Raw genomic sequence first — 16245 nt, forward strand, 5'->3', positions numbered from 1 at the left:
AAAAAAAAAAAAGGATATGAAGACATTTTGGATAAAGCACTTAAGACCTGTGAATACTATAGAAACATTATTATTTTTAGGGACTGTAAATTTATAAGTCAGAAATGTAATCAAGATATATTTCAGTGGGTAATTTTTACTGTGATTGTATTTGAAGTCATAATTATATAAGGGAAATTAGCATCTCCTTGTAGCTTCTTACTTTTCCTTGATAAGTTCCTCTGAGGTGACTTACTTACGTGCTCCAGAAATTAAGGCTATAAATAATAATCACTGCAGAAGAGAGGACTGCTGGACGTAAGGCCTTGGGAACATTGCCACCAAGTCACCAAGTCCTTCATCTGTGTCTCTGGTCAGCATCCTGCTGACATTGGCAGCATGCAAAGGCTCATCCCTTGTCTCATTACTATGCTGTGGCCTTTAAGAGATGAGTCAAGGGTTATTTTAGTCAATTCCTATGGATTTATAGACTAAATACTATTCTTTCATGACTATAATACAAATTTAAGGATAGAGAGGGCCAAAGATCCAGAAAATCTTGAATTATAAGGGAAATTAAAAATCATCCAGATAGGGTGTGTGGGTGGCTCAGTTGGTTAAGCTTTAGACTCTTGGTTTTGGCTGAGGTCACGATCTTGAGGTCATGAGATGAGCCCTATTTAGGCTCTACTCTCAGTGAGGAATCTGCTTGAGATTTTTTTCTTCCTCCCTTCCCGTTTTACCCCTACATCTCCCTGCCACTTGCATGTGTGGGTACATGGGCTCTCTCTAAAATAAATAAAATATATTTTTAAGTCATCCAGACTAGTTTCAGCCAGTGAGAAATCTCCTCCACAATATCCTTGATAAAGTAATGTGTTAAAGGAATTGTGCCTTATAAGGAATAGTTAATAACTATAATAGCTATCATTTAGTGTGTTATTATAAACTAGGGGATGTGTCCTCACAAAAATCCTATGAGAAAAATAATTTTAGTGCCTTCTTTTTACAAATTAAGGCCTTGAGGATTAGAAGGGCTGAAGAATTTATCTGAAAGCTCATATTACTCAAAGCCAACTCTGGCACTTTCTTAATTTCACGATTATAACCCTTAATTTATATTGCTCCTAACAGGTAACTATTAAAGACTTTGAAGTTGAAAGTAATATAATGAGGCTTTTGTTTTAAGAGATGATTTTAATAGTATAGAAAGAAGAGAGTTTATATAAAAAGCCAGAGAAAGCCCCACCATCAAAAAGGGAGAGAAAACCAAATTAATGCATCATATCAAAGTCTAGATGAGAAGCCAAATGGAAAATAAAATTTGCACAAAATCTTAAGATGAAAACTTGACAATGGGTAAAAAGAGACCTACCTGAAACATATATAATTGATTTTTGTAATTCATATGCTTGTGTATTTTCTTTCCACTAACTTCATTTGCTTACGCGATATCATTCTTGTTCATCATTATAAACTCAATGTCTGGCCTCAATCCAAGTGAGACAGACACAAAAAGTTGTTAGGTGACAAATAATTCTGCATGACCTTTAATTCTCTATTGTTCTTTTGTTGGTTGATTTTTTTTTTTTTAACCAGAATTCTGTTCACTTCAAGGAACCCAATACTAAAGCCTTACTCTGAGTAAGTGCTAACCTCACTTATATTTTTAAATAATCTTTATTATATTTTAATCTCATTAAAATTGCTACCTTGAAGATAGATAATTTTTAACAATTCCGCTTCAGGTCCTTCTTGTTGAGAATTGGGAACAACAAATAAATTAGGAACATTGATAGATATGAGGAGACACCAAAAATTCTCCATCCAGGCCATTGGGCACTCTCAGATTGCTCCAAAGGCCCAAGTCCTCCAAGAATTTTATTTACTTTAGTCTGTTCCTCTAAAGCAGTTGTTATGCCTCAAAGAGTTGAACAAGTCAGATTCTGCAGGGTTGTTATACATCTTTCTCAACTGTATATGCCAAAAGAAAATAAGCAATAGTAAATAGCTCTGATCAGAGAAACCACTCAGAAACAAATAATAAAATTCAAGGCATATATCCTTTTCACATGAGGTCAGCATTACCACCTCCATTTTAGGAAAGGAAACGCAGTAGGCATACCTTTCTCCGTGATGCACAATGTATGCACTATAGCTAGGGAGTCAGCAGGGTTAACTTTACTAATGAAGTTTGGCAATGCTTTTTCATGGTATTGGCATCTACTATTTGGAATAAATGCACACTCTCAAGAGAGAAGCTAACCAAAGCTTCTGGAATCACTATTAAGTTGTGAGTCACTCATCTCACACCTAAGTAATAATTTTGATGTTGCAGGCTGCTATAATATCTTATAAACCCAGAAAGAAGAGCAGAAAATTGTTTTTTGGCTGAAACATAAAATACTTAGAGACAGCAGGATTCAATATGGTAACTGATGCCGTTTGAGACCCACAGTACCCTACAAAATAAATAAGGCCTCTCCAACTCTCTTTCCACTGACAGGTCAAATGTATGAAAGACTTTCTGAAACTATTTTAGTTCAGCTAGGAAACATTTGGCCTTGTCTTCATGAATTGCTTGTCCTGTTATCCTCATGTTTTAAAGGAAATGTTTGCTTTTCCTAAATGAGTCCAAAATGAATGATTGATTTCATCTGTTTAACTAGCAAACTTAGTGAGGAAACATTAAAAAAAAATTTAACAAGTAGTGAAGATACCTATGCAAGAATTACTCATTCCAAGCCCCTCCCCATTCACATGAGTATGAAGGAAGTCACCATACAAGAACAAGAAATCACACTCCCACATAAGCACAGGGTCCTCACACTGTTACACATGAGCACATGGTCCTCACCCTCCCCTTAGGAGCACAGGGTCCTCACACTCCCCACGTGAGCACAGGGTCCTCATCCTCCCCACATGAGCACAGGGTTGTCACACTGTTACACATGAACACAAGGTCATCACACTCCTCACAATCACCCAGTCCTCATATTTTCACCAATAAGTTGTGGTTGCAAGTCCTACTACATTGCACCCACAGCTAATTGATTCAAGGGTAAATAAATGCCACATACCAGTGATTTCTTGGATTTCCTCATGTATTCGGGAAAAATTAACCCAGTCTCTTTCAGGTGAACAACACTATAATGCATAAAACTAAAAAACTGTCCATAGCCATATTTTCTCATCTGTGGAAAGATTGACCTATGGTGAAAGAGGAGAAAAAAGCTGGCATGTGAAAAAAAAGCAGAACTGAAAGAAAGAGCACTGAGCATATTCAGTTTTCAAATTCAATTGCTCCTAAAGTCTGATGCCTTCAAGTCCTTTAATAGTTTTCTGCTGTTGTGACCTGTTAGATAATGAAACATGTTTGCAATACTCTCTCCTTTTAATTTAACACATTTGCAAGTTGGTTTTTCCAGCCTCCAATAATAGTTTCAATTTCTGTATCAATAAGTACAAATCTTGTTGAACTAACAGAGAAACTTCAAATGGCTTTGAAATACAAAGTTCAATTTTTTTCTCATCTCTACTGCAGAACCCAGGTTGGTTGAACAGACATCATCTCAAATATTGCTGGTCATGATTGCAAGAAAAAAAAAAGAAAGTTTTTGAAGGTGTCACTTTGTTTAGCACTTATGGGTTAGAAAGAGTCCCAGACCTATCCAACCACCAAGGGGTCTGGAAGTGCAGAGGGAAAACTGAAAATATTTGAGAAATAACTCTAACCACCATCACACCCACAACTCAATGTTATCAGAATGGATGCTGAGATAATTTGCATCAAATATATTAAGTATTGAAGCAAGGAGAAATCGCTTGTGGTACTCATTATATTGTGGGCCACAAATGTTCAGCTTCTCAGCCATCAGATCAATTTTGTTCAATAACTCAGAACTAAGGTTTGCTAATTTAAAAAAATAAGATAGTTTCAACTTCTCCAAGAAAATACCAAATGGTGGATAACATAAGTGATGAAGCAGGCCCCTGGAAAGGGAGGCCCCTGGAATGGAAGGCCAAGTGGCTTCCACAGAGACTACCCTAAAGCATCTGGGCTGGAGTCTGGGAAGGATCATGGTGAGTCTGGGTGAGGCAAAGGCTGGGAAATCATGGAGATAAGATTGAGGACAAGGGATGGATCCCTGTCACCAAGCTGGACCATCTGGTCAAGGATATGAAGATCAAATCCCTGAAGGAGATCTATCACTTTTCCTCACACATTAGGGAATCTAAGATCATTGACTGTTTCCTGGGGGCATTCTTCAAGGATGAGGTTTTGAAGATACTGCGTATGCAAAAGTAGACCCATGCTGCCCAACAGACGAGGTTCTAGGCATTTGTTGCCATTGGAAATTGCAGTGAACATGTTGGTTTGGCTGTTAAGTGTTCTAAGGAGGTAGCCACTGCCATCCATGGAGCTATGATCCTGAACAAGCTCTCCGTAATCCCCATGTGGCAAGATCAGCAAGCCCCACACTGTCCCTCACAAGGTGACCAGCCACTGTGGCTCTGTGCACCTCATTGATGCCCCCAGAGATGTGATCTCAGCCCCTGTACCCAAGAAGCTACTGATGATGGCCAAGATTGATAACTTCTACACCTCACTGGGCCAGGGGCTTCACTGCCACCCTGGGCAACTTGGCTATAGCCACTTCTGATGCTATTTCCACGACCTACAGGTATCTCACCCCTGACCTCTAGAAAGAGACTGTGTTCATCAAGTCTCCTTATCAGGAATTCACTGACTGTCTTGTAAATGCCCACACCAGACTCCAGCTGTGGCCACCATATAGTTTTATACAAGAAAAATAAAGTGAATCAAAGTCTGTTAAAATAAATAAAATTCAAAAAAAAATAGTTTCAGCTATGAGTTTTCTATTTATTTGAATGAAGCTAATGATAAAGCTAAAAGTGAAAAGAATTGTTTAATTTTTGTGTTTTGATGCCAAAGTGCTTAACATGTAGACCACAAAACTGATATTATGGTTGAAATTTACAAGACACACAATAACCATTATTTTGGATTGCAGAAAACAAGAAGCAACCCTCCACCCACCCAGCCAATCTACATTAGACATACAGTGTGAACAAAAAATAAAACTTTGTAGTTAAAAGCCTTTTGAAGTCTTTTCTTACTTCAACAAAATCTATACCTTCTAGCTGAATCAGAAACTGGAACTATTATTAGAGGCTGGAAGAATGCTAACAATGACAAAATATTTAATAAAAATGCTGCCAATAATAATTTGGAAGGCAAATGAAGTCCCTAATGAACATTCATATATCAGAGAAAATTCTATAAAAAGGATGTTATTAGGGGCACCTGGGTGGCTCAATCTATTAACCATCCTACTCTTACCTTCTGCCAGGGTCATGATCTCAGGATCGTGGGACCCACATTGGGCCCTGGACTGGATATAGAGCTTGTTTGCAACTCTCTCTCTCTCTCTCCTTCTGCCCCTCCTCTCTCCCCTTCCATGCTCTCTCTCACCCTCTCTCTCTCTCTCTAAAAAAAAAAAAAAAAAAAAGAAAGAAAGAAAAGAAAAAGAAAGAAAGTTAGTAGCTTGTTTTCTTTAGCTGGCTGAATTTGATAAGACACAAGAAAAAGATAAGCTCAGAGAAAGAAATAGAGAATATCCAGGAATTTGAGTATGTGTAGGGGTAGAAAAGGCTACATTTTATTGTGCTAAGCAGTAAAAGATAAAACTGTGAGGACGTTTAAACCATTAAAATTCAGCCTTGAGTAAAGGATAGAATCAAGTGCATGTCCATAACACCCATTTGTCAAACCTCCTAATGAAATAAGGTGTCTCGGAGCAGAGATCCATTTAATTTTATAGTACCCAGTGTATATCTGCAATTGAGCGAACAGTTCACAGTATAGAGATAGACACGTGGTTCTCCCACTGAAGACTGATACACTGAGAAACTCACAAATAATTTGAAAGAAAGGCATGAGATAAAGAAAGCATGAAAGTATAGTGAATATAAGAAATGTCTGGGAAAGAACTGTAGGTGTGGCTATTGGCACAGAGAAGTGAGTAGGAGCAAACAGATAAGGATCTCAGTGAGTTTTTAAAGCGTTATATTGCCAAAGAAACTGTGAGCCTGGACTAAAAACGTTTACGGTATTCAAAATTCAAAATGGCACTTGGATCCCACCAGTTTATGACTATGAAAGCTATTCAGATCTCAAGAAGGGCATGTTCTAAAATACCATTTCAAGGTTATGGAAAAAGAAGAATCTCCCCAGAAGGTGGACATGGGGAAGTTACATGGAGAACACCAGGCTGGAGAACTACTCCAAGAGTACAGGTTAATCAAGAAGCACTTCCCATTCCCAAAATAGAGGAACATCACAACATCTGCCAGGTAAGAGTTCAGAATTGCTACAGACCAGTGACTGGAGATTCTCACATTCTTTTCACTCAGGAACCAAAGTGTTTCTTTCAGTTATCCTGTTGTATTCCACTACTATATATTGAGCATGGGGATGGGAGCATGTAGTGGGTTGAATGGTGGCCCCAAAAAAGATAGGTCCACATTCTAATCACTAGAAACTGTGAACATGATCTTATTTGTGAAAAAGAGGTCTTTGTAGTTGTATCACAAGTTGACAGCTTGTACTGAAAGGGACAGAGATAGGAAAAAAATGAAAGAAGGCCATGGGTTTTCCAAAATTCCACAGTAAGGAAATTGGTTGATAGAGCTACTCAGCTGCAAACACAGGTTAAAGCAAGAAAGATGGCTGCCAGGGGCTTGGAGACCAGTCAAGTCATCATGTGACCAAGGGGTGGAATCTTGCCACAAATGATTACTCTCTCGCTTTGGAACCTAAAAGAATTTCCCCTGCTGGACTTAGACCTTGCTTGGGACCAGTGACCCTTTAATTTTCTCTAATTCCTCCCTTTTAGAATCGGAATTTGTATCCTAGACCTATTACACCATTGTGTTTGGGGAGCATGTATCTTGATTTCTAGTTTCATGAGTTCTTAAACAGAAAGGAATTTTTCCCCAGGATCAAGTATACTCAGAGTATTATCCATAAACAGATTTAAATGGTTCAGGTAATGACAGTGGGGAGTTTTTGAATTGATGACATTTGTATAAGATTGGGACTTAGAGTTGATGTTGTTATTATGGACTAAAAATTTGGAGAGTATTGGGATGAGTGAGTGCATTTTGCTTGTGGATGGATGTGAGTTTTGGCCAGAGGAAGGACTAGAGAGAGCCACAATGATATATCCTAAAAGGATATATCCATATCCTAACCCCTTAACCTATGAATGTGACCTTATTCCAGAAAAAGAGTCTCTGTAGATATAATTAAATTAAGACTCTTGAAATAAGATCATCCTGGATTATCTGAGTAGGCCCCAAGTCCAATGATGAGTGTCACACATGGATACACACACAGACAGCAGAAGGGAAGCCATGTGAAGACAGAGGCAGAGAATGGAGTAGTGCAGCCACATGCTACACCTACAGATGCCAGACACTGGAAGAGGTAAGGAGGCTTTAGAGGGAGCATAGCCCTCCTGACACCTTGATTTTGAAGTTCTGGTCTCCAGAATTGTGAGAGAATAAATTTCTATTGTTTTAAGCCACCAGTCATTGTTAATTAGTTATGACAATTATAGGAAACTAATAAATGACATAAGACTTGTCTTTTAATTTAGTTCACAGACCCGTACATCAAGATGAGTCACATCCAGATCTGATGTGGACACCACTGAGCATTATCGTCCAATATAGAGACATTCTTGCATCACCCACAGCCCCTAGATTTTCAGCTGGTGACTAAGTAAGTGTCTACATAGAATTTTTGGTTTGTCTCCCATGGGATGGCATGAAAGTACTTTGCTTGTGTATGGGGGAGAATGACTTAATCTGTTTTGTTCACTATTATATTCCCAGGCTCTGTAAGAGCAGAAGGAGTGTTCAGTAAATGTTCATTAGATAAAATGAATGCCACCTGCCAAGTGTCATTTACCTTAAGTGGCATGCCTTCCGCCACTAGAAGCTGGAAGAGGGGAGAAAAGGTTCTCCCTAGTATCTCTGAAGGAAGCATGGCCTTACCAACATCTTTATTTCAGCATAGCAATACAGATTTCAGGCTTCAGATTGGCCATAAGAACTGCAAAAGAATAAATTTCCATGTTTGTTTCAAGCTACTAGGTATGTGGTCATTTGTTACAGCAGTACCAGGAAACTGATACAAAGCCCAAAGAGGTTAAGTGACTTGGCTGAGGACTCACAGCTAAAGAACAGTAGACAGCGATCAAAAGCCTTAGGTCTTTGTAGTACTCTTTCCACTACAGCATTTAGACTGAGGGGATTTTTATTAGAAATTCAAGGGCTGGAGGTGGAAGTGGGGGCAAGAGGGAATAGTGATGAACATATTAGAAATGATCATTCCAGCACTTCCCAGCTTTCTGGCATAACATTTGGTGGCTTTTAGCACCCCAATTCCACAGTGGAAGAGCAGGTTTCTAGGACACCAAACTGGCATCCACTTCTCTAGCCAAGAACATGAGTCAGCCCACAATGGTGAACATCCCTGGCCAAGACTTGATGAGCCAGCTGTTTGTCTTTTCTTTTTCTCTGCTCCAAGTTTGCAAGTGGAACAGCATATTTTTCAACAGAAGAGATTCTGGAGCTTGGCACACAAAATCTATAGAGATTAATGGCCCTTTTAGGCCGGAACCTAATTAATTGACTAAAATGATGAATGTGGCAGAGAGCTGCGGTTTGCTGTTGCAGGGCTCACTGGGCACACCCACATCAAGATAATCTTCATCAAGTCATTGACTCTAGCCAGTGGAAAGCATGTTGCCTTTGCTCTTTCCAAATTCACAAGGATAGTAGGACACGTTCCATTAAAAAGCTCAGAATCTAAGAGCCTCTGATTGGAATTCCAAGCTTCTTATCCCCAGGGGAGTCTGAGGAAATGGGAAATCATCAGCCTGGCTCAGGAGTAACATGGTGCATATCAATGAGAGAACCACTAGAATCTTCAAGCTCCCAAACCCATGTGTTCGTACACACAGGACTTGGTTTATTTACATCAAGTGATTCAGTGTGAAAGACTACTGTTAAGAGAGTCAGAGGAGTGCAGCCCAGGTAGCTCAGCGGTTTAGTGCCGCCTTCAGCCCAGGGCGTGATCCTGGAGACCCAGGATCGAATCCCAAGTTGGGCTCCCTGCATGGAGCCTGCTTCTCTCTCTCTCTCTGTCTCTGTCTCTCATGAATAAATAAATAAAACCTTTAAAAAAAAAAAGAGTCAGGGGAACTGGGATTAGTCCCAACTCTCCAAAACCTGGCTAGTCAATTCACTTGATACATCTGAACCCCAACTTTCTTACCTGTGAAATGGTAAATTAGGGTCTTTAAAGTTCTTCCTAGGGAACCCTTATGCACTATTGATAGGAATGTAAATTGATTCAGCCTTTGTGGTGAACAGTAAAGATATTCTTCAAAAAATTAAAAATAGTACTACCCTATGATCCACTTCTAAGTATATATCCAAAGGAAATGAAAGCAGGTTATTGAAAAGATTTCTGTATGCCCATGTTTAATGCAGCATCATTCACAATAGCCAAAATATGGAAAGAACCTATGTGCCCATCAGTGGAAAAAATGCATAAAAGATGTGAGATACACACACACACACACACACACTCACTCACACACACTGGAATATTATTCAACCATGAGAAAGAAGGAAATCCTGCCATTTGGGACAACATGATTGGACCCTGAGGACATTATGCTAAGTGAAATAAGTCAGACACAGAAAGGCAAATACTGCAGTGCATCACTTACACGTGGAATCTAAAACAAAAAAACAAAGTTCAAACTCACGGAAACAGAGTAGAAAAGTGGTTGCCAGAGACCAGGGATAGAGGAAAAATGAGGTGTTAGTACAAACTTTCAACTAAGATGAATAAAGCCTGTACACCCAAAACTAATAAAATATTGTATGTCAACAATACTTCAATATTAAATTTTTTAAAAGATGAATAAGGACTGAGGGTTTTAGGTAAAACATGGAACTATAGTTGATAACACTGATCATTGAAATCTGTTAAGGGAGTAGAACTTAAATATTCTCACCAAAAATAAAATACATATGTGAGGTGGTAGATGTATTAATAAACCACATGTGGGTGGGGGTCCCTTCACAATGTATATGTATATCAAATTACCATGATGCACACTTTAAATATCTTACTATTTTATTTGTCAATTTTACCTCAATAAAGCTGAATTTAAAAAAAAAAAAAAGAAGAAGAAGAAAGAAATGAAAAAAAAAAGTTCTTCCTGGCTCTACAACTAGAGTTCTACATCAAGGTAATTAATATAACCTAAACCAAAACATCTGAACAGATGCACGCAGCCATGCCCCTTGACTACATCCTTCAGGCCCAATGGGCATGAGGTAGACAGGGACTGGGGACTCTCATGTGTGTGACTGGAGCATACTGACACAGTGTTCTCTGCTTTGCAGTTATTTCTGAATCTTATGAATGCATATATATTTGGTACTTCCCAGAAGAGCTTGGCTGCAGTGTGCATCTGTTCAGATGTCTATCCATTTTAGAAGTATCTATCTGCTCTCCTGGAAGACAGAAGAGACATCAGTATTAAGTGAACGCCTGAGGGTTTATGCAGATATAAAGTATTACCATCAAGAATGCCTTGCTTTCCTAAAATGATAAAATTTTAAATTCTATACTCCTCTCCCTAAACAGTAAAGGAAATTTTCAGCAAAATGCAGTTTGGTATAATAAAAATAATAAACAAGAAAATACAATCCGATGCGATTAATAGGCAAACGAAAACTTGTCTCCAAATTCCAAACATTCATTTTAATAAGTCAACAAATGAAACTTAGTTTGCAAGGGGAGACTATCTAGCTATTTGGAGGCAATGGAGGACATTCTTGAGTTGAACCCCAGCTCTTCCATGTACTAGTGGAAGTGCCCACTAGTGACAGTGGAGAAATTAATGTTCTCAAACTCGGTGTCTTTATAAAATGGGGATAATAATAATTTCCTCACAGTATTGTTAGAATTCAAAGAAAATAATCAATTTAATAGACTTTCTGTAGTGTCAGGAATATCTAAGTTCTCAGAGGTGATCAGTAGCTGATTTTGCCAAAGATTGAGGACAGCAAGGGTAATGAATATAAATGGAAAGTGTATTTAAGTTACAATTACAAGTATTTTGGCTAAAAAAGGAAGAGGAAAGGAGAAGAGAGGGGGATAAGGGGATGTGTGGAAGTAGATGGTGTGGCTGATGCTTTGTTGTTGTTGTTGTTTGCTTGTTTGGCAGGTATTTTGTTTTTGTTCTGATGATAAGTGATGGAGTAAGGTCCCCGGGATCAGGAGGGATAGAAAACAGTAAGTTTAGTAGGAAAAGGGACACCTCTTCCACTGAACTATGGAGACAAGAGGGAAGCAGATGCAGCAGACAAAAAGAAGCTGGCTTGGTGAAGGAAGATGGTGAAGGTGAGGGTGCCCTTGCTTGATGGCCACAATATACGCCAAAAGCTGAAGATTATGGTTCTCTGGAGGAAGTGGAAGCTGGATGCTTGAGAGTCATAACCATTCAAAATGTTAAGAGAACAACTTATAACAACACTAAAAAATGAGTTTGCTCATTTGTCCCAAGAAAGTTCACCTGGGACATATAAAAGTCTGGCTAGGTAAGACCAAAGGCTCAGCAGAGGCTGAAAACTGAATTTGTAGGACACAATTCTATAAAACTATTAACTTATTCTGAGCAGAGAAAGAAAGTCTTGGCAACCAAATGTATGAATATAGAATATGGGTCATCTGGGTGCTTCAGGAATGGGGTTTTGCTGAGTGTTTGGAATAAAATGACAATAATACTATAAATCATATTGTCACATGCGTACTCTTTCCCAGAGAGTAGTTTAGTGTGGACAGGGTTCAGAATGTGCAAGTTTAGGCATCCATATAATGAGAATAATAGTGTCAATAGCAGGACAGTTTTTTCATTACTATTACTGACCTAATGCACAAAAGAAAAAAAAAAAAAACCTTTGAGCACATCTCATCTTTATCATTCATATGCCTTCTACAGTCTTCTCCCTGATTTGACTTTTGCTCCCGTGGTTCATAGTAGGAAGAGCGACTCTTTTGAAATAAAAAAAAAATCAGATTATCTTGCTTAAAATTGTGCAAAGGCTTCCTGTTATAATTAGAACAAAGTAGGCTCCTGGCCTCAGGAGGATGCCATGATCCGGAGTACCTTCCAACCCCATCTCCTCTCCTACTCCCCCACTCCCTTCCACTTACCCTGCTCTGCTTACCCTGTTCATCTGTCTGTCCTTTGACATCCTCCAGCTTCTTCTGAACTTAAGTCTTAGCCCACGTCATTTCCTCTGCTAGAAATGCACTTCTCTGGGCTGATTCTTCTTTCTCATTTATACTAGTATCACCTCCTCAGACGAGTCTCTCCTGGTCTACCTGGCAGACCCACCTGTCTACCTGAGCCCAACCACTCTGTGCCCCCTTAGCCTACTTAGCCTCTTCTAGCTCAACAATCTGAGCTCATTCCATTTGTTTACTTATTTATTTACATACCAAAGTCTCCTCCATCTCTGTAATAGTCCTGGCAGATAGCAAGCCCTCAAAAAATACTTGTTGAATGAAAGGAAGAACATGAATGATCAATGTTCCATGGCTTGAGGATGACATTCGAAGCTGAAGGCCTCTGTCCAGTCTCTCATTGCTTTTCTCTCACTGCCAACAAGTACTTGAAAACCTTTTAAAAATTTGTGGAGCTACACTAGACACTGTGAAATCTTAATCAGGAAAATGATTCCATGCTAATAACTTTGCTATCTAATGAATGCCTCCCTTCCCAGTGTCATCATTGTCATATACTAACTCAGTCAAGGAAGTGAGTCTAACTTGGACAAGGTCAAACATTGGGGCAAATGTAAATAAGGGCTTGTTTTTTTTCAGGGGTGAGAGTGAGAGGGTAGCTATGGGTCTTTGAGGGTTATTCAAAATCAACAGAGATTGTTGATGCCAGGACAGAGTCAGGAGACCTCAGCTAAGCCCTGGCCTGCCACTTACTGAATGTGGGACCATAGACAAAGTACCAAACCTGTCTCACACTCCCTTTCATCATTGATAACCTGGACTAATGGTAAGATGACACCATAGGTGCACTGTAAGGGCTAGTCCAGTTCTGTCTGCAAAAGGGCTTTATAAACTCAAAACTGCTATCAAATCTCAGTTGTTTTTAAAAGTATGTCACCTTTGCTCAGATGGTCTGTGCCATGCAGACCCCACACAATGACTTCTTTTGTCTTCAGAACACAAGATCTTTGTGGATTTTTTTAAAGATTTTATTTATTTATTCATGAGACACACACAGAAAGAGAGAGAGGCAGAGGAAGAAGCAGGCTCCATGCAGGGAGCCTGACATGGGGCTCCATCCCGGATCTCCAGGATCAGGCCCTGGGCTCAAGGCGGCACTAAACCGCTGAGCCACCCGGGCTGCCCTCTTTGTGGATTTTTAAGGTGTTACTGATCTGGGACACATTCACATTTTAACATGAGCTTTCAATTAACAGGGAGGGGGGGGTGCTAAAAAAGAGTAAATGAAATGCTGGGAATTTTAGTTACCACCAAATAAAGGCAGGGGAGGAGGATTTTATAAAAAGCACAAGTTCTGAGGATAGGCCTGGCTCTAAATCCTGCTTCTGCCATTTCTTAGTTGAATGACCTTGGAGAAATTACTTAACTCTGAGTTTTTGGTAACGTACCTATATAGAGAAGATAATAATTCCTACTTTAGGGATTTGTTAAAAAGATAAAATGAAAAAATACATGTAAAAACACCTGCCCCATACCCAGCTCATAAGAGTAACAAAGAAATTTGGTTGTTTTTCCTGTAATTTATAGTGGGCAGGATAGCAACTGCCACTTCTATTCTGGAGGAAAAAGGAGCCCAAAAGAGAGTATCCTTCAAGAACCTTTGAGTTCCAGTGCAATGAGGGAGGACTTGAGCTATGGGCCTGATGCCCATGACGGGAGCATCCAGCTTCCTCAGGGGAATCCCCCAGGAGGACGTGCAGTCTGAAGGAAGAGAGGAAATGCACATGTCTATTTCTCAGATGTCCCCACAATTGTGGTTTCACAACCAATGTGTCCACCTAAACCAGAGCAAGTTGAGAGAGCTCCTGCCCTCCATCACCACCACCACCAATCCAACATTTACTGACACACCTATCTGTGGAACCAGAGACATTTTCATTCAGGCACAAATTCTACACAAATGTGTGGGACAGGAAAGTGCCAAGTAAGACAATAGATGCTGCAAGGTAAGTTATGGGATATACCAGACTTGATGTTCCAAATTTGCACACAGGATTGCTTTAGTTACACTGGAATATGCTTATGAGTAGTAGAATTAATTTCTTTTTTTTGTATATTTATTTATTGGAGTTTGATTTGCCAACATCTAATATAACACCCCATGCTCATACCATCAAGTGCTCCCCTCAGTGCCCATCACCCAGTCACCCTAACCCCCTACCTACCTCCTCTTCCACTACCCCTTGTTGGTTTCCCAGAGTTAAGAGTCTCTCATGTTCTGTCACCCTCTCTGATATTTCCCACTCATTTTCTCTCCTTCCCCCTATAATCCCTTTCACTAGTTTTTATATTCCCCATATGAATGAGACCATATAATATTTGTCCTTCGATTGACTTACTTCACTCAGCATAATACCCTACAGCTCTATCCACATCAAAGCAAATGGTGGGTATTTGTCATTTCTAATGGCTGAGTAATATTCCATTGTATACATAGACCACACTTCTTTATTCAGTCATCCTTCAAAGGACACCGAGGCTCCTTCCACAGTTTGGTTATTGTGGACATTGCTGCTATAAACATCGGGGTGCAGCTGTCTCAGCATTTCACTGCATCCTGTATCTTTGGGGTAAATCCCAAGCAGTGCAGTTGCTGGGTCTTAGGGTAGCTCTATTTTTAATTCTTTGAGGAACCTGCACACAGTTTTCCAGAGTGGCTGCACCAGTTCACATTCCCACCAACAGTGCAAGAGGGATCCCTTTCTCCATATCCTCTCCAACATTTGTTGTTTCCTGTTTTGTTAATTTTCCCCATTCTCACTGGTGTGAGGTGGTATTTCATTGTGGTTTTGATTTGTATTTCCCTGATGGCAAGTGATGCAGAGCATTTTCTCATGTGCTTGTTGGCCGTTGTCTGTGTCCTCTTTGGTGAAATTTCTGTTCATGTCATTTGCCCATTTCATGACTGAATTGTTCATTTCTTTGCTGTTGAGTTTAATAAGTTCTTTATAGATCTTGGATACTACATTTATCTGATATGTCATTTGCAAATATCTTCTCCCATTCTGTAGGTTGTCTTTTAGTTTTGTTGACTGTTTCTTTTGCTGTGCAGAAGCTTTTTGTCTTGATGAAGTCCCAGTAATTCATTTTTGCTTTTGTTTTCCTTGCCTTCATAGATGGATCTTGCAAGAAGTTGCTGTGGCCAAGTTAAAAAAGGGTGTTACCTATGTTCTCCTCTAGGATTGCAGTGGATTCTTGTCTCACATTTAGATCTTTCATACATTTTGAGTTTATCTCTGTGTATAGTGTAAGAGAATGATCTAGTTTCATTTCTTCTTCTGCACGTGGCTGTCCAATTTTCCAAGCACCATTTATTGAAGAGACTGTCCTTTTTCCAGTGGATAGTCTTTCCTGCTTTGTCGAATATTAGTTGACCATGGAGTTGAGGGCCCATCTCTGGATTCTCTATTCTGTTCCATTGATCTATGTGTTTGTTTTTGGGCCAATACTGCACAGTCTTGATGATCACAACTTTGTAGTACAACTTGAACTCTGGCATTGTGATGCCCCCAGCTGTGGTTTTCTTTTTCAGTATTCCCCTGGTTATTCAGGGTCTTTTCTGATTCCACCCAAATCTTAAGATTATTTGTTCCAACTCTCAGAAGAAAGTCCATGGTATTTTCATAGAGATTGCATTGAACGTGTAAATTGCACTGAGTAGCATTGACATTTTCACAATATTAATTCTTCCAATCCATGAGCATGGAATATTTTTCCATCTCTTTGTGTCTTCCTCAATTGCTTTCAGAAGTGCTCTGTAGTTTTTAGGGTATAGATCCTTTATCTCTTTGGTTATATTTATTCCTAGGTATCTTATGCTTTTGGGTGCAATTGTAAATGGG

The 16245-nt window shown here is 39.4% G+C and overlaps 1 pseudogene; it reads left to right on the forward strand.

Moving 5' to 3' along the window:
• Window positions 1–2417: 2417 nt before the first annotated feature.
• On the forward strand, window positions 2418–10284 carry LOC102152496 (annotated as a pseudogene).
• The last annotated feature ends 5961 nt before the right edge of the window (window positions 10285–16245 follow it).

The sequence above is a fragment of the Canis lupus genome, chromosome 7 (genome assembly GCF_011100685.1).
Source record: "Canis lupus familiaris isolate Mischka breed German Shepherd chromosome 7, alternate assembly UU_Cfam_GSD_1.0, whole genome shotgun sequence".
Classification (NCBI taxonomy): domain Eukaryota; kingdom Metazoa; phylum Chordata; class Mammalia; order Carnivora; family Canidae; genus Canis; species Canis lupus.